This window comes from Hyla sarda, chromosome 10 (assembly GCF_029499605.1).
Source record: "Hyla sarda isolate aHylSar1 chromosome 10, aHylSar1.hap1, whole genome shotgun sequence".
NCBI classification, from domain to species: domain Eukaryota; kingdom Metazoa; phylum Chordata; class Amphibia; order Anura; family Hylidae; genus Hyla; species Hyla sarda.
This window is the reverse complement of record NC_079198.1, coordinates 27807917-27827594: the sequence shown is the minus strand read 5'-3', so window position 1 is coordinate 27827594 and position 19678 is coordinate 27807917. Positions and strand designations below refer to the sequence as shown.

The 19678-nt window shown below is 43.7% G+C and overlaps 1 protein-coding gene across 3 annotated transcripts in view; it reads left to right on the top strand.

Annotated features, from left to right (window-relative positions):
- Nucleotides 1-19678, top strand: part of LOC130294663 (protein kinase C and casein kinase substrate in neurons protein 1-like) — a 115581-nt gene that overhangs the window by 47467 nt on the left and 48436 nt on the right. Inside the window, exon 1 of one of the 3 annotated variants that reach the window (XM_056544855.1) lies at nucleotides 14462-14529. The exons of the other annotated variants lie outside the window; for them this stretch is intronic. The gene's annotated coding sequence lies outside the window, so the exon portion shown is untranslated. Of the gene's footprint in view, nucleotides 1-14461; nucleotides 14530-19678 lie in introns of those variants that run through there. 3 annotated transcript variants of the gene reach the window in all.

Here is a 19678-nt window from a genome sequence, read left to right as displayed (position 1 = left end):
ATTGTTCCGGACGCTGTGTGTGGGCTTCCGTGTTCAGGGCTGCCCCTCGTGACATCACGCCCGCCCCCTTCCCCTCCATCGCGCCTCCCTTTGCCCCCCGGGCGAGCGTGACGTCACGAGGGGCGGCCCTGAACACGGAAGCCCGCACACAGTGTTTGGAACAGTAAACTTCCGGACTCTGGGGAACGGAGCTTCCGACACAGGGCAGCGGAGTACCCCTTTAAGCCTTGTGCACACATTTGTATTATGGCTCTGCTTTGTACGGAGCTATAATAGGGCTGCAGTAGATGTCCATGAGGACTATACCTCCTTGTGTCCTGATTCTGCACCTCATACAGCAGTGATGAGTCTGTACAGCAGGGCACGAAGGCCGTGAGGCACAGGGCATGCATTTATTCAGCGGCCCGGCGTGCCAAGTGTGTGGGTCAGGTCATCTGAGGCCAGAAAGTAAAATACTGATGTACCATTCCATATGTGATGTAACACGGATTTACTGTACTCTCTGCCCTTCTTCTCGGGGCTTGGAGTTTTCATCCTGAATTTCTTTTTTTAACAAAATGTATAAATTTGTGTCTCTCAAAATAAACTCAAACAAGACATACAGTAGTCTCTAAAATAAAAATAAAAACATGGGGCTGTTAGCATTAATTCACAATTTTAGAGAATACATTTGTTTTTCAAGGGGTTTAGGATAAAAAAAAAGCGAAAAAAAAAATACATAAAAAACTAAACAAAAACATAACAGAACCACATCAGTCTACAGGTTCTGCGAAATTGAACTGCAGTACCAAATTTAACCAGTGGATAAGTGAGGCACTGGTTAAAAAAAACTCATTGGCCATGCTGCCCATATTGCCGCTGTGTCCTCTGGCCCTGGTCTTCTTTCGGCTTTTGGTGGCCGATGGTACATTCGGTGATAAGCTGAGCCTCAGAGTGATGTGTCGTCATTCTGAGTCCCAGCTTATCACCGAATGTCCCATCTTGGGCGGTGATAGGCTGGGCGGCAGTGTCATGTAACAAGCCCGGGCGGGCACCAGGAAGAAGGCCAAGCCTATTACCGGACACTGCAGAGGTGGGACATCACTGTAGCTGGCGATTAGCTGAGCCGCAAGGCAGGCCCGGTTCTGCCTATAGGCAAAAGAGGCAGTCGCCTAGAGCGCCCTCTTGATGGGGGGCGCTGCTTTGCCCGCTGCAAGGAAGTTAGCAACCAGCAAGCATCTGAAGCATCCGCCGCTCATCCGAAGCACCCGCCCAGCCAGAATTGTTACAGCTTTTTATTTTCATCCGAGCAGCCTGGGAATAATGGATAAATTATTGCTAGAGTTCTCCTTTATAGTCCTGGACCGACATTTCCATTCACCATCAAACTACAGTGGTCCCTCAACATACGATGGTAATACGTTCCAAACGGACCATCGTTTGTTGAAACCATCGCATGTTGAGGGATCCGTGCAATGCAAAGTATAGGACAGCGGTCTACAACCTGCGGACCTCCAGATGTTGCAAAACTACAACACCCAGCATGCCCGGACAGCCGTTGGCTGTCCGGGCATGCTGGGTGTTGTAGTTTTGCAACATCTGGAGGTCCGCAGATTGTAGACCACTGGTAGAGGAAGTTGTACTTATCTGTGCCCGCCGCTCCGGACCGTCACTGCTGCCCGGGATGTTGCCGTCCATTGGTGTCGCCGCGTCCCCGAGGTGTCTGCTTCCCCGGCATCCTCGCTCTCCGTCGCCGCCATCACGTCCTTACGCACACCGCTCCTATTGGATGACGGGACGGCGTGCGCAGCGACGTGATGACAACGATGGAGAGCGCCGACGATGCAGAGGATCCCGAAGAAGACGCGCCGGAGCCCCGAGGACAGGTAGGAGACCATAACCGGAGCACACGGGGCACCGTAAACGGCTATTCGGTGGCAGCTGAAGCAGTCTGCGCTGCCGGATAGCCGTTTATGCGATGGCCCCGACATACAAAAGCATCGTATGTTGATGCTGCCTTCAACATGCGATGGCCTCTGAGAGACCATCGCATGTAGAAATGATCGTATGTCGGGGCCATCGTAGGTCGAGGGGGGTCACTGTACCAGTATTTTTTAGTGAAGCAGTTCCACCTGTCACTAGCGTAACGTGTAGGCGTGGATGGTATTCGCCCAGTAGCACGTGTTCGGAGATGTGTCCTAAATATTACTAGTCTGCTCCGGACTGTACGCTTGTATTCACTACATGCCAGGGTTGAGTCGTGCTTTATCCTCATGTGCAGTCAGCTATACATAGCATGCTACTATGCAGCATTCACTGCGCCTCTCAGCTTGCACCACAACTGTGAGTGTATGAATAGAACTGAGAACGGAGTAAGGGTTAAAAGAGAAGACGGCTGGGATCATGAGAGCCAAGAAGGGTGCAAGTCAGAATGTCCTCCAATACTTGGTGCTTAAAGGGGAAATACGATTTAAAGTGTCTATAATGTGCGAATTGCAGGGCATGCTGAAAGTTGTAGTTTTGCAACAGCTGGAAAATGACAGGGTAGAGCAGGCTGGCAAATACAATACCAGCCATATTTTTTTGGAAAGTATGGTGACAACTTTAAAGGGGTACTCTAGTAGAAAACATTTTTTTTTTAAATCAACTGGTGCCAGAAAATTAAACAGATTTGTAAATTACTTCTATTTAGAAATCTTAATCCTTCCAGTACTTATCAGCTGATATATACTACAGAGGACTTTTTTCGTTTGGAATTTCTTTTCTGTCTCTACACAGTGCTCTCTGCTGACACCTCTGTCCATGTCAGGAACTGTCCAGAGCAGGAGAGGTTTGCTATGGGGTTTTGCTAGGGACAGAGGTGTCAGCAGAGAGCACTGTGGTCAGACAGAAAAGAAATTCAAAAAGAAAAGAACTCCCTCTGGAGCATACAGCAGCTGATACGTACTGGAAGGATTTAGATTTTTATATAGAAGTAATTTACCAACCTGTTTAACTTTCAAGCACCACTTGATTAAAAAAATAAATAAAAATAATAATAATAATGATTGTTTTCCAACTGGAGTACCCCTTTAAAAATAATAATAATAATTGTTTTCCACCGGAGTACCCCTTTAAAGGGGTACTCCTGTAGAAAACTTTTTTTTTTTTTTTTTAAATCAACTGATGCCAGAAAGATTTGTAAATTACTTCTATTAAAAAATCTTAATCCTTCCAGTACTTTTTAGGGGCTGTATACTACAGAGGAAATGTTTATCTTTTTGGATTTCTCTTATGTCACGAGCACAGTGCTCTCTGTTGACCTCTGCTGTCCATTTTAGGAACTGTCCAGAGTAGGAGAAAATCCCCATAGCAAACATATGCTGCTCTGGACAGTTCCAAAAATGGACAGCAGAGATCATCAGAGAGCACTGTGGTCGTGACAGAAGAGAAATCCAAAAAGAAAAGCATTTCCTCTGTAGTATACAGCCCCTAAAAAGTACTGGAAGGATTAAGATTTTTTAATAGAAGTCATTTATAAATCTGTTTAACTTTCTGGCACCAGTTGATTTAAAAAAAAGTTTTCCACGGAATTACCCCTTTAAAGGGGTAGTCCAGTGGTGAAAAACTTATCCTCTATCCTAAGGATAGGGGATAAGTTTAAGATCGCGGGGGGTCCGACCGCTGGGGCGGTCGGACCCCCTGCGATCTCAAACTTATCCCCCATCCTTAGGATAGGGGATAAGTTGGTCACCACTGGGTTCACCACTGGACTACTCCTTTAATGCCAGTCATTTAGGTTTCCACCAAGCTTTCCATGGAACAGAAAGAGACCTTTAGTTGCTCAGTTTGTCTAGAACAATGTTTCCCAACCAGGGTGCCTCCAGCTGTTGCAAAACTACAACTCCCAGCATGCCCGGACAGCCTTCGGCTGTCCGGGCATGCTGGGAGTTGTAGTTTTGCAACAGCAAGAGGTAACCTGGGTGGGAAACACTGGTCTAGAATGAAGGATATGTTAGGCCCTTTTTGCTAACAATTCCCCTTTCCTCTTGGATACATATGTGTAACCCAGATTTCTGTGGTTGTGGAGTAGGCAGGATGGTGGTGGGGTTATAACAGTAGAGTGGAGGATTGCGGTAGTATTTGGCCCCCTTCCATAGTTACTAAAAGCTCCCACCCAGGGGATATCACACAAACTGGAGAAGTGTCAGAGGGAGAATTAATCTCTCAAACAGAACAGCTAAAACCAATTCTATCTGTACTTTTCAGAAGTTTCCATGATCATCTGCCAGCCTGTCCGGTTCCCTTTAACTCTACTCATCCTGTTCTCTTCTCGCTACACTGATATATGAGGGGACTTTTCTTTCTTAGGTTACGTTCACACAGCGACATTTTTGCAGAATCTATGCACGGAAAACAAGCGCTGACATTCTGCAAAGTTGCATATGCCTGCCGGGGCTATGACCGCTCGGAAATGCATCGTCTTCATAGATGGCAAAGCATTTCCGAGTGGATTTCGCTGAAAGAATTGACGTGTCAAATTCTTTTGGTGGAGACTGGAATGCAAATTTTTGCAGGGAAAACAACTGCTGCGAAAATTCCATTGTCTGCATGGTGCAGCACAATCCCAATGAAAACAATGGAACTCTGCTGTAACAGGATTTCCGAGCGAAATCTTTTCATCAGATTCGTCTTGGAAATTCCATCATGTGAACATCGCCTTCATGAAATTAGTCCATTCACTTGATTAAGGGTAGACCGCAAAAAACGAACATTCCCCTGATGCTTCAGCTCAGGCTCCTTGCATAAGCTGCAGAATAATATGAGTACAGACTACATGCTACCAGTTGGTGGAACCTACACCTTAAGGGTAGGGTCACACATGCCATATTTTGCTGCATATTTTTCCACGCATTCAAGTCCAAAGAGGTATTCTGGGACATTAAAGAGTACATGTGATTTGCAAAAGCATTTCGTATAATGTAGATAATAACATTATATGTCTATTTACTATATTCATTGGTTTAAAAATGTGCATATTTTTGGGTGAGAAAATACTGTCTTGTCCTTGCAGTTATTGCTTGTGTGCAGAGACAAAATAAAGAAAGTCTTGGTGGATAAGCCGGGCTGTACACTGAGGACAAGCCGGGCTCTGTACACTGAGGACAAGCAGGGCTCTGTACACTGAGGACAAGCAGGGCTCTGTACACTGAGGACAAGCAGGGCTCTGTACACTGAGGACAAGCAGGGCTCTGTACACTGAGGACAAGCAGGGCCCTGTACACTGAGGACAAGCAGGGCCCTGTACACTGAGGACAAGCAGGGCTCTGTACACTGAGGACAAGCAGGGCCCTGTACACTGAGGACAAGCAGGGCTCTGTACACTGAGGACAAGCAGGGCTCTATGTACTGAGGACAAGCAGGGCTCTGTGCACTGAGGACAAGCAGGGCTCTGTACACTGAGGACAAGCAGGGCTCTGTACACTGAGGACAAGCAGGGCTCTGTACACTGAGGACAAGCAGGGCTCTGTACACTGAGGACAAGCAGGGCTCTGTGCACTGAGGCTCTGTGACAAGCTCCCAGCTCACACATCAGGATGATTGACAGCCAGGAGCCTGCAGAGAGCCCTGCTTGTCCTACCATCACTTCCTGTATTTGGTCTCCTTACAGAGACACACAGGCAATAGCGGCAGGATCAGAATTTTTTCATTAAAAAAATACACATTTTTTTTTACCAATGTATATTACAAATATACATATAATGGTATAATCTACATTATATAAAACGTTTTTGCAAAGGACGGGCACACTTTAAAAAATATGTGTCAGCCTAGTCTGTGGTTTAACTATGTCTACTTACCAGGGGTCCCACAGAGTTCTCAGGAGATCTACCTACCCCCTGTCCATCTAACACCCGCTCACTGCCAGTGGTGCCATGACTTGTACCTACCTTTGTAGAAATAAATGACCTCTCTGCTAGATATTACGTACCGTATATTCAATTGGATTCATATGTATATATTCATGATATAGTGGGGTGATGCCGGAGGCCATTTCCATACTGCGCCTCCTAGTGTCCATGAAGGATAAATCAGGGGACTTCCTTACATATACCTTCTACATATTCTATGTAAAAATAAATGTATACAGCTTATTATACATTTATTATTGTATACTGCTCTATTGAATAGTAAAGAAGTCTAAGCTATTCCATACAGCAATGCCCAATCTATACTACCAGGGCAGAACTATACTCTTCTGGTCTTCTTTAGGTGTTGGGGGGGTCTATGGATATGTTTGCCATGTATATTAGGAACATATAGCAACTGGGTACTGCAAATGCATTGTGAAATTAGTCAAATATGGCTGCTATTTTCAGTCAAATAGTGTTTGCCAGCCAATTTTACATATAATTCCAACCATGCATGTAAACATCCCAGATGTGCCATTCATGTCTTTAGGAAAGCTGGGTGACCAGTCCTGTATTGTTGTATACATAAGCTATGGAGCTAGGGTGCCTGTACAGACAAGCAAGAATTATAATGAGTAAAAAAAATATTTACAGAATGTGGTGTTGGAACTGCAAACATTTACAATGGGATATATGTATATATATATATATATATATATATATATATATATATATATATATTATTTGTTGTGGGACTGGAAGTGTCTGTGTCAGTGAAGCTCTGCCGACCTCAGGAAAGGTTTCTAAATGCATCTACAATTATGATGAACATCACAAGAAGGAGACATCTGCAGAATGTCAGATATGACAGGAGAGAAGTACAGCTGGCTGCAGAGTAGAGTTCAGTCTTCAGGTCCCTTTAAAGGGGTACTCCAGTAGAAAAATTTTTTTTTAAAGGGTACCTCTCATCAAAAAAACTTTTGATATATTATAGATTAACGTATGCAGAATAACTTTACAATTGCATGTTATTAAAAAATATGCTTCTTTCTATTTAATTTTCCTCTTTGAAGAAATGACCACTAGGGGTCTCCCTACCAGTCCTGGCAGCAAGCATTTCAGACTCATGCTGGAGTCCTAAACACTACGAGCTGCCAGTCTGCTTTGTCCACAAAGGAGAACACTCAGAGCTGCCAGCCTGCTTTGTTCACAGCCTGTTTGGCTGTGAACAAAGCAGGCTGGCAGCTCTGAGTGTTTAGGACTCCAGCACGAGTCAGAAATGCTTGCTGACAGGACTGATCGGGAAAAAATACAATAGAAAGAAGCATATTTTTCATTAACATGCTATTGGAAAGTTATTCAACATTCATTAATCTAAAATATATCAAAAGTTTATTTGATGAGAGTTACCCTTTAAATCAACTGGTGGCAGAAAGTTAAACAGATTTGTAAATGAAACTTGATAGAGGAAATGAAAAGCCGGCAACTCACCGTTCTTCCAACTTCAGCACATTTATTTGTACATACAGCAATCAGTACATCATGGGGGGACGCATAGATGTTATCGGGGGGTACCACTGAGAGGCGACACCGATGTGACATCGGTGTCGCCTCTCAGTGGTACCCCCCGATAACATCTATGCGTCCCCCCATGATGTACTGATTGCTGTATGTACAAATAAATGTGCTGAAGTTGGAAGAACGGTGAGTTGCCGGCTTTTCATTTCCTCTATCAAGTTTCATTTATCATCTCTTCTATGCAAGCCTGAGCACCACGTATCCACAGTTTAACCGCAGATAGAGACTTTGAATCCAGTGCAGGTGGTACAGAAGTAGGCAGTGCCGAATCCCTTCTTCTTGTCTTTCAAGATTTGTAAATTACTTCTATTAAAAAATGTTAATCCTTCCAGTACTTATCAGCTGCTGTATGCTGCACAGGAAGTTATTTTCTATTTTAATTTATTTTCTGTCTGACCACAGTGCTCTCTGCTGACACCTCTGTCCATGTCAGGAACTGTCCAGAGCAGGAGCAAATCCCCCGTATCCTAATCTGGACAGTTCCTGACATGGACAGAGGTGTCAGCAGTGTGCAGAGTGGTCAGACAGAAAAGAAATAAAAAAATAAAATTAAAAAAAACTTCCTGTGCAGCATACAGCAGCTGATAAGTACTGAAAGGATTAAGATTTTTTAATAGAAGTCATTTACAAATCCGTTTCACTTTCTGGCACCAGTTGATTTAAAATAACAAAAATGTGTTTTCCACCCGAGTACCCCTTTAAAGTTATATACCAGGATACAGTTGTGTTGTACTTGATAAATAAGTGATAATATCTCCCTAAACATGTTTCACGCCCCTTTAGCCTCCCAATCACAACCCCTGGGCTGACCAGGAAACTGTTGTGTTGTACTTGATAAATAAGTGATAATATCCTCCTAAACATGTTTCACGCCCCTTTAGCCTCCCAATCACACCCCCTGGGCTGACCAGGAAACTGTTGTGTTGAACTTGATAAATAAGTGATAATATCCTCCAAAACATGTTTCACGCCCCTTCAGCCTCCCAATCACACCCCCTGGGCTGGGCATTCACACCCATTTTGCAATAAAGTTTGCACCTATTGGACAATTCAGTGAAAAGTACAGATAGTCAACCAAATCTTGGGGCCAGGGAGAGGGATAGCAAGGTGAAACACCTATGGAGTCAGAGTCCCCGCAGCTGCAAGGTGTTAAAAAACAAAATTTTTTGACTGATCCCAGGTCCTCCTTAGGGGGATATTCTAACTATTGAAAGGTATAAATTAGCATAAGATATATATGACATAAATGTCTGATAGGTGACCGTCCCATTTCCTGGGAACCATAAACAAGCGTCCAGTGCTGAGGCCCACTCTCTGTCAGACATTCATGGCATATCCTTATGTCTATAGCAGTGTTTCCCAACCAGGGTGCCTCCAGCTGTTGCAAAACTACAGCTCCCAGCATGCCCGGACAGCCATTGGCTGTCCGGGCATGCTGGGAGCTGTAGTTTTGCAACAGCTGGAGGCACCCTGGTTGGGAAACACTGATAACACCTTAGGATTCCAGTGGTATTTATAACTTTCTACTGTAAAAGGGGTACTCCGGTGGAAAACATTTTATTTTATGTTAAATCAACTGGTGCCAGAAAGTTAAACAGAATTGTAAATGACTTTTAATAAAAAAATCTTTACCCTTTCAGTACTTTTTAGCGGCTGTATGCTACAGAGGAAATTCTTTTCTTTTTGAATTTCTTTTTTTGTCTTGTCCACAGTGCTCTCTGCTGACACCTCTGTCTGTGTCAGGAACTGCAATGGGGATTTTCTCCTGCTCTGGACAGTTCCTGATACGGGCATCAGGTGTCAGCAGAGAGCACTGTGGACTAGACAAAAAATTCAAAAAGAAAAGAATTTCCTCTGTAGAATACAGCTACTTAAAGGGGAACTCCGGTGAAAACCCTTTTTTTTTTTTTTTTTTTTAATCAACTGGTGCCAGAAAGTTAAACAGATGTGTAAATGACTTCTATTAAAAATCTTAATCCTTCCTGTACTTATTAGCTGCTGAATACTACAGTGGAAATTATTTTCTTTTTGAAACACAGAGCTGTCTGCTGACATCATGAGCACAGTGCTCTCTGCTGACATCTCATCCATTTTAGAAACTGTCCAGAACTGCAAATGTTTGCTATGGGGATTTCCTTTTACGCTGGACAGTTCCTAAAATGGACTGAGATGTCAGCAGAGAGCACTGTGCTCATGATGTCAGCAGAGAGCTCTGTGTTTCAAAAAGAAAATAATTTCCGCTGTAGTATTCAGCAGCTAATAAGTACTGGAAGTGTAAAGATTTTTTAATAGAAATAATTTACAAATCTGTTAAACTTTCTGGCACCAGTTGATTTAAAAAAAAAAAAAAAAAAAAAAGTTTTCCACTAGAGTACCCCTTTAATCTATGATGGTCCATCGGCAGGATATCTGTTTAAATCTCGTAGCAACTTTATAGCCCGAAACTTGCCCGCTGCTAATGCGATCAGGATACCGATTTGCCAGAAGTCCCATGCAAGTCCTTGCAAATCCCTATACTGATTGCTGTAGTTTTTGGCAAGTTTCGGGCTAAAATGTTGTCAGGAGATCTGAACAGGTATCCCACTGGACCAACATCAGAGTTATCCTTTATTAGATGTTATGACTATAGTGATTCTGGCCCAATCACATACCAATAAAGTCTGTTTCATTGAAAACCTATTGAACCTTATTGATATTTATGACATTGATGTGAATTAATGTTGTACAACTAAAGGATTGACAATAATTGTCTCTGCTTGGCTGAAGAAGCCCCAGTCCACTGCTGGCTGTAGAAGATTTAAAGGGGTAGTCCAGTGGTGAAAAACGTATCCCCTATCCTAAGGATAGGGGATAAGTTTGAGATCGCGGGGGGTCCGACCGCTGGGGCCCCCTGCGATCTCTTTGTACGGGGCCCCGGCTCTCCGCCGAGATAGCGGGTGTCGACCCCCCGCACGAGGCTGCGGCCGACACGCCCCCTCAATACATCTCAATGGCAGAGCCGGAGATTGCCGAAGGCAGCGCTTTGGCTCTGCCATAGAGTTGTATTGAGGTGGCGTGTTGGCCGCCGCTCCGTGCGGAGGTCGACACGCCCCCTTCCCGCGGGCTGTCGGGGCTCCGTACAGGAGATCGCAGGGGGCCCCAGCGGTCGGACCCCCCGCGATCTGCAACTTATCCCCTATCCTTAGGATAGGGGATAAGTTTTTCACCACTGGGTCACCACTGGACTACTCCTTTAAAGGGGTACTCCGGTGGCAAATTATTTTTTATTTTTTTAAATCAACTGATGCCAGAAAGTTAAACAGATTTGTAAATTACTTCTATAAAAAATTCTTAATCCTTCCAGTACTTATTAGCTGCTGTATACTACAGAGGAAATTCTTTTCTTTTGGGATTTCTTTTCTGTCACGACCACAGTGATCTCAGCTGACACCTCTGTCCATGTCAGGAACTGTCCAGAGCAGGAGAAAATCCCCATAGCAAATATATGCTGCTCTGGACAGTTTCAAAAATGGACAGAGGTGTCGGCTGAGAGCACTGTGGTCGTGACTAGAGATGAGCGAACTTATAGTAAATTTGATTCCTCACGAACTTCTCGGCTCGGCAGTTGATTACTTATCCTGCATAAATTAGTTCAGCTTTCTGGTGCTCCGGTGGGCTGGAAAAGGTGGATACAGTCCTAGGAAACAGTCTCCTAGGAATGTATCCACCTTTTCCAGCCCACCGGAGCACCGGAAAGCTGAACTAATTTATGCAGGAAAAGTCATCAACTGCCGAGCCGAGAAGTTTGTGACAAATCGAATTTACTGTAAGTTCGCTCATCTCTAGTCGTGACAGAAAAGAAATCCCAAAATAAAATAATTTTCTCTGTAGTATACAGCCGCTAATAAGTACTGGAAGGATTAAGAATTTTTAATTGAAGTCATTTACAAATCTGTTTAACTTCCTGGCACCAGTTTATTAAAAAAAATAAAAAAAAAGTTTTCCATCAGAGTACCCCTTTAAGTAAAGCCACCAGTATTTCAATGACGAAAATCTTCAGATTTTGGGATTTGAACTTCTTAGTCAGAGGTACAGATTTTCTATAAAATTCCTCTTTGGGATACCGAAATATTCGTAAGCTTGATCCTGTGTCATTATTGAGGCTTGGGGCAGACATTCCCTAGTTCGGTTTCTATGTTGATGGTCTGGCAGCATTGACATCATTTTCTGTATCCCACATGTGTTTTCATAGTAATGTGTCCACATCAAACAGCAGCATAAAATAATGTGGTTTATGGCGCAAGGAGTATTTCATCCTGTATTATTACTTTAGTCTCTGAGCCCGAACTTAAATGGTTTATCCAGGAAAAAACTTTTTTTTTTTGTAAATTATTTCTATAAAAAAAATCTGAATCCTTTCAGTACTTATGAGCTGCTGAAGATGAGTTGTTCTTTTCTGTCTAAGTGCTCTCTGATTACACCTGTCTCGGAAACTGTCCAGAGTAGAAGCAAATCCCCATAACAAACCTCATCTGCTCTGTGCAGTTCCCGAGACAAGCAGAGATGTCAGCAGAGAGCACTGTTGTCAGACAGAAAAGAACAACTCAACTTCAGCAGCTGATAATTATTGGAAAGATTAATATTTTTTAATAGAAGTCATTTACAAATCTGTTTAACTTTCTGGAGCCAGTTGATATAAAAAAATATATATATATTTTTTCCTGGAATACCCCTTTAACGACGCAGGACGTATATTTACGTCCTCCGCCGGGTCCCGCCATATGCTGCGGGGTCACGCGGTGTCCCCGCGTCATATCGGGTCGGTCCCGGCGGCTATCAACGGCCGGGACCCGCGGCTAATACAGGACATCACCGATCGCGGTGATGCCCTGTATTAACCCTTCAGACGTGGCGATCAAAGCTGACCGCCGCGTCTTAAGTGAAAGTATCCTGGCTGCTCAGTCGGGCTGTTCGGGACCGCCGCGGTGAAATCATGGCGTCCCGAACAGCTTACAGGAAACCGGGAGGGCCCTTATATATGGGACGATGGTTATGATAGTGTGTTATATATTGTGAATGTGATATGTATGGTAATGAATGTACTAGAGTGCATGGCGGTGTATGAGATGCGTTGAAAATGTATGACAGTGTGTGTGAGTATGATGTGTGTATGATGTGTGTATGGCTGAGGCGTGTATGTTAGTGTAGCTGTGATAGAGGTTAGGTGTGATGGGTGAACGTGAAGAGGACAAAAAGAAAAAAAAAAAAGAAAAAAGAGAAAGAGATTGTATGTCATTTTATAACAAATAAATTGTTTAAGCATCCAAGTGCAAACCATTCCACTTTTCCTTCCTTTTTTTTTTCTCTTTGTCCTCTTCACGTTCACCCATCACACCTAACATCTATCACAGCTACACTAACATACACGCCTCAGCCATACACACATCATACACACGCCTCAGCCATACACACATCATACACACACCTCAGCCATACACACATCATACACACACCTCAGCCATACACACATCATACACACACCTCAGCCATACACACATCATACACACACCTCAGCCATACACACATCATACACACACCTCAGCCATACACACATCATACACACACCTCAGCCATACACACATCATACACACACCTCAGCCATACACACATCTCAGCCATACACACATCATACACACACCTCAGCCATACACACATCATACACACACCTCAGCCATACACACATCATACACACACCTCAGCCATACACACATCATACACACACACTCACACACTGTCATACATTTTCAACGCATCTCATACACCGCCATACACTCTAGTACATTCATTACCATACATATCACATTCACAATATATAACACACTACCACAACCATCATCCCATATATACAGACACACTGACAACACCCTACCACTCCACCACCCAATCTCACCAGAACATCACTATAGTAATCCCCATAGACCTAGAGAACCAGTCACCTTTTTTCCTTTCTCGTACTAATGCACCAAAATTAGTATGTGTCAAATTGTCATATTCTGACCCCTATAACTTTTAAATTTTTCCATACAGGGATGTATGAGGGCTAATTTTTAGCGCCGTGATCTTACGTTTTTATCTGTACCATTTTTGTTTTGATGGGACTCTTTGATTGCTTTTATAAAACATTTTAGGGTATACAAAGTGACCAAAAATATGCAATTTTGGACTTTGGAATTTTTTTACGTGTACGCCATTGACCTTGCAGTTTAATTAACCATATATTTTTTTATAGTTTGGACATTTACGCACGTGGCGATACCACATATGTTTATTTTTATCTTTGTTTACATATATTTTATTTTTAAATGGGAAAGGGGGGTGATTCAAACTTTTATTACTTATAGGGGTTAAATCACAATTATGAACTTTTTTTTTTACACTTTTTTTAAAAACTTTTTTTAAGTTCCCCCCCCCCCTCCATAGGGGACTATTACATGCAATTCTTTGATTTCATATACTGATCTATGCTATTCTGTAGCATAGCATTGATCAGTGTTATCTGTGCTTGATTGCTCCAGCCTGCATGGCAGGCTTGGAGCAATAGAACACCGATCGGACAGCGAGGAGGAAGGCAAGCGCCCTCCCGCTGTCCTCTAAGCTGTTCGGGACGTGGCTATTTAAAGGGGTACTCCGCTGCTCAGCGTTAAGAACAAACTTCCGAACGCTGGAGCCGGGAGCTTGTGACGTCATAGCCCCGCCCCCTCATGACGTCCAGCCCCGCCCCTCAGTGCAAGTCTACGGGAGGGGCATGACAGCCATCACGCCCCCTCCCATAGACTTGCATTGATGGGGCGGACGTGACATCATGAGGAGGCGGGGCAATGACGTCACGAGCTCCCAATGCCGGCTCCAGCGTTCGGAACAGTTTGTTCCAAACGCTGAGCAGCGGAGTACCCCTTTAACCGCGGCGGTACCGAACAGCCCGCTGAGCTAACCGGCAAGTGTTTTCTCCCGTTTTAGACGCCGCAATCAACTTTGACTTCGATCGGTGATGTCCAGTATTAGCCGCGGGTCCTGGTTGCTGATTGAAATCGGAACCCACCAGGTATGAAACGCGCTTAGCTCCTGAGCGCGCTCCACATAACGGGAGCTGGCCACGGACGAAAATATACACCCGTGGTTGTTAAGGGGTTAACTCAGAATTCCTTGATAGGATATTTGATCACTTTTTTTTTTATTTTTTATAAACTATACAACCCTAATAAACCAATAACTTCTACCAAATCTCTTAACTTGATATTTAAAACATTTACTCTTTACGTCAAGGAAAAAAGATGAAACTAAACTTATACATCTATAGGGAGCAGAACCGACCTGGTGCAACTAAATTATTAGGGATTCTTTACCTAGTAAATAGATAATAATACATAAATATAAGATTTTCCTGTTATAAACTATAAAGCATACTCCTCTGGTCATTCCCATGTCATCATTTTTTCACCGTTCTGAATTTTTCCAGAATATAATTTATTTTTTCCCATAGAACAAAATTAGCAAGTAACTCAAAATCATTCAGACTAATTGACTTTTGTCTGAAAACAACATTTAATTTGGAATAAACATGTGTTCTATATAATGGAAAGTGGTTCACGGATGAGTATAGGAGATGTAACATAAGATGTTGTGCATTTAGAGCCATTGTACTACGCCATGTGTCCTTATTGATATAGGCCGATGAGACCACATATGCCTGTGTATAGTAATAGCAGCGTCTGAAGTCACTTGTGTACATTCATGTGCAATCATTATTATAGCAGCAGACGCCAGCGTCCAAACAAGAAGCCAGAATTACTGAGCAATGGGATTCCAAAATAGCTCCCGATGTGATCTCACCAAGCTCGAGTAAGTTAATGCATTTAACCCATCATGAATGTTCCAGGGTTGTCATCTCTCTGATATGAGGCGCATATCCTACACAGGTTCTGGCATGTAGGATTATCAATCAAGTGATATTTAGACTTTACTTGCCTTACTTTCCACCACCCTACTGACATCATATTTATGAACCTCAATCTGCAGGGCTACATATATACATAGAGTACAGAGCCTGTAGGATGGCTGGGTGTAGTGGTGACAGGCCGTCATAGGGGCTTCCACTCGATTCTCCCATGCTCCCTGGGCAAGGAGGATGCACAGTAGGTGTTGGTGGTGTGATAGCCTGGGGGATGTAGGGTATAGGGAGTGTAGCTGTGCGGTAATTAAAGGGTGCTTGTTAACCCTTGCTATTCGTGATGCCAGGGTGAGGGCTCCTCTGAAATGCTTGTCCTACTGCCACCCTTCCCAAGAGCGATAGGGAGGTGTGAAATAATTGAATGTCCACAACCGGAGAGTTTGCTGAAAACAGTTGGAACCTTTACTGAAGACTCTATGCAAGCTTCATAACCGGAACAGTCTCTATACAGGCAAAGTCTCTTAGAGATTGACAGTGGTTGGGACCTTAAGCGTTTTAGAGTCCGCAGACTGATATGCGCTGTTCCACTGGATTTAGGGGATTTAGTTTCGGTCCAGTAGTCACCCTAGCTTTAGTGGGGATTTAGTTTAGAACTCACGTTTTAGTTTAAGGCTAAGGCCAGCAGGTTTTCTGGCCTAGCTTGTCTTTGAAAGTTGTGCAGATCCATCCTGCTATTCCGGCATCCACGAGAGCAGCAACCCAAGAGAGCTATGCTGCTTGCTTGGCAGCTCAGGAGCAAGAGAGCGATCATTGGCCGCAGCTCCCTTATATGGGCAGGGGCTGGACCTAAGCCAATTGGTCCATAACTTCTGTCAATCATCTTTACAAAGAGTTATGGGTAACATGTGATCCAAGGACTTCCAAAGGTCCCCCAACATACCATAGAGGAATTAACATAGTCACATGACGGAAGTTCCTGCGACGCTAACAAGGTAAGTTGACTAATTTGCATTATATTAAATATACACATTATTAAATATATACAGATAAACACTATAGAATTAGAATAGGAGGAGGCAACTAGGGGCTGTCCCACCTGGGGGACCCTACCTGAACGTAGGAACTCTGACTTTGGGGACCACCATATAAGGTACGGTATGCAATACACCACAGTAGTATAACATCTCTGTGGCAGGGACAGGAAAGTGGAGTGCCCTTGATGGTCAATGTGCAGTCAGTCAGGAAGGCACAAAGATAAGGAAAAAGTAAGGGACTCTTTGAGCCAAGTTTTACAAGTAAAGGACTGTGTTAGGGTCTATTCACACGGCAGAATTTCCCCTTGCGGAATTCCATTTGCGGAATTATGCCTCAAATTAAAGCCCATAGACTTCTATGGAATTCCGCACTCCCGTTCACACTTCTGAATTTCCGCTTGCGGAAATTCAGAAGTGTGAACGGGAGTGCGGAATTCCATAGAGAAATCTATGGCCTTTAAATTGAGGCATAATTCCGCAAGCGGAAATTCTGCTGTGTGAATAGACCCTAACACAGTCCTTTACTTCACTTCACAGCAGATAGAGGTATGTCATTTGTACTCACTCAGAGGAGGTGGTCATGGTGAACTTAAAAAAGGTTTTCACCGGAGTACCCCTTTAATAAAAGAGATCAAAAGGGGCCTGGATGCATTTCTGGAGAGTTATAATACGAGTAAGAGTTAATAGAAGTAATATGGGTTGTTGATCCAAGAATGTATTCTGATTCCTGGAATCAGGAAGGAATTTTCTCCATAAAATTAGGAAAATTGGCTTCTATCTCATTGTTCTTTTGCCTTCCTCTGGATTAACAATATAGCGTAATAGGCTGAACTGGATGGACGTGTATATCTTTTTTTAGTCGTACAAACTACTGTGTGCAACTATGGTAATACATGAATGGTAAGGCAAGTATCCTACAACCAATATTTTTTGGGTAACAGACCACATAATGGGACACTGCATCGCCTTTGTGAGAAACCCTGTAGCTCTGTAGTCAGCCTATAGGTATCAAATTAGACATTCATACAACAGAGATGCATATGTGGTATGGTGGGGTGTGAGGTGCAGGGCAGATGTTGTTACCCTAGGGGCAGATTGTAGTAACCCCCTTGTGTTCGTGACGCCAGGGCGTGGTTTAACCTTAACCACACGAAGGTATACTGCTGGATCCTGGGCTAGGCACGGGGGCAATGAAGACACAGACGCCAAGTTACGGACAGTGTTAGCTTTACTGAGGTTAGACAGTTGAAGGAATGAATGAAATGGTGTTCCCCTCAGTAACGGCGCTGGTCCATCAATAGATGTGAATATATTTATTATGACATACATAGCAATGCGTTTCGACCCTGGACAGGGGTCTTCATCAAGATGCCTTTCCATTGCCTTGCTACCGGTGAGACTGACGTCACTCCGGGACGTTCCTTGTGGCAGCTATCCGGCACTCCATTCATTTCCAGATGCTACTGTAGGTGTTGTGCTCTAAGCGCAAGACCTAAGGGTAAGGACCCATCTTTTTCTTCATCCTGATTCAGCTACCCAGACGGTCCTCACTAGGGGCGCGCCACTTGTTGCCTTTTAATTTCTTTGTATGAGGATAGACAGTTGGAACAGTCTATGCAGTACAGCCAGGGCCCAAGGAGGTGACCAGTGACACAGAGGCCTCGCAGGCTTGCTGGGACTTGTAGTTGGACGGGAGAATTTAGTGCAGGCCACGCTGGGTACACAGATGACTTGACTGCCTTCTGACTGACAGAACGGTGACTTTATCTTACTTGCACTTGACTTGTGGCTGCAGGACTTGACTTGAGGCCTCCACTACTCTGGACACACACACTAGGCACGACTTTACTGGACCTCAGCAAGAGAGAGAAGCTCCACCCAGGGTTTATATGGGGTTGAAATGGGGGAGCCCATAGGTCACCCTTGTGGTCAGCTGGTCACGGATACCTCCTGGGTAACAATCACATGGTACATTTTATTAAAGGTAAAACACATCTTATAATACAAAACATATGTACAAATGGGGAAACCACTACAGGGGGCCCTGGGACACTGAGGGACACTGCCTGACAGGACAGGAAAGGTACGGGCAACAACATCCCATACTGGGCCACCACACATAGCACGATGGTGGGCTCAATCCATTATAAATAGTCTGCAGTAAGAAATCTTTTGCTCCAGTGCATTGTTGATGATAACAGTAATGGAATACACAACTCAACAAGACCTTTAGTCAATAGGATGCGGCAGCCCCTGGCGCATTGCATTGGTTTATTAATAAATAATGCCACATTGGTTGGCTCTGTAGACTTGTCTAATGGAATCAATTTATAGCCTGTTGCTCCATGTGTTCCTGCTGTTTTCTCTAAAGCAGTGTGTGATAAATACGGACTATAAAACGAATGGATAGGTAATAAAATATGGTCCGGTCTAATTTACCTAAACATGGACAGTTATGCTGGGTCTAGTGCTGGCTACGAGGGCTATGGGGAAGGTGCGGGAAGATCCATTTCCTAATGGACATTTACAAGCGGCGGGGAGCAGGGAGAATGTGCTCTGTGATTTAGAAAAATTACTTTTGTGCACAGTGCTGCGCTATAGTCCTTTTTCATAAAACTGTCTGAAACTTTGGATACACTTTAAAGGGGTTCTCCGCCTCTAGACATCTTATCCCCTATCCAAAGGATAGGGTATAAGATGTCTGATCGGGACCCCCACAATCACCCTGTTACATCCGGCGTTTGTTCAGAACGTCGGGTGTTTAGAGCGTCACGCCCCCTCCCATAGAATTGCATGTCATCTGGCACGAAGCGAAGTTTGTTCCGTGCACCAGATGTCTGGGGTGCCGCAGCCGAGATTGCGGGGGTCCCCAGCGGCGGGACTCCCGTGATCAGACATCTTATTCCCTATCCTTTGGATAGGGTATAAGATATCTAGGGGCGAAGTACCCCTTTTAAAGGGGTATTCCAGGCAAAACCTTTTTATATATATATATATATATATATATATATATATATATATATATATATATATATCAACTGGCTCCGGAAAGTTAAACAGATTTGTAAATTACTTCTATTAAAAAATCTTAATCCATCCAATAGTTATTAGCTTCTGAAGTTTTCTATCTAACTGCTCAATGATGATGTCACGTCCCGGGACGTGAGTCATCAGAGAGCAGGTAGACAGAAAACAACAACTCAACTTCAGAAGCTAATAACTATTGGAAGGATTAAGATTTTTTAATAGAAGTAATTTACAAATCTGTT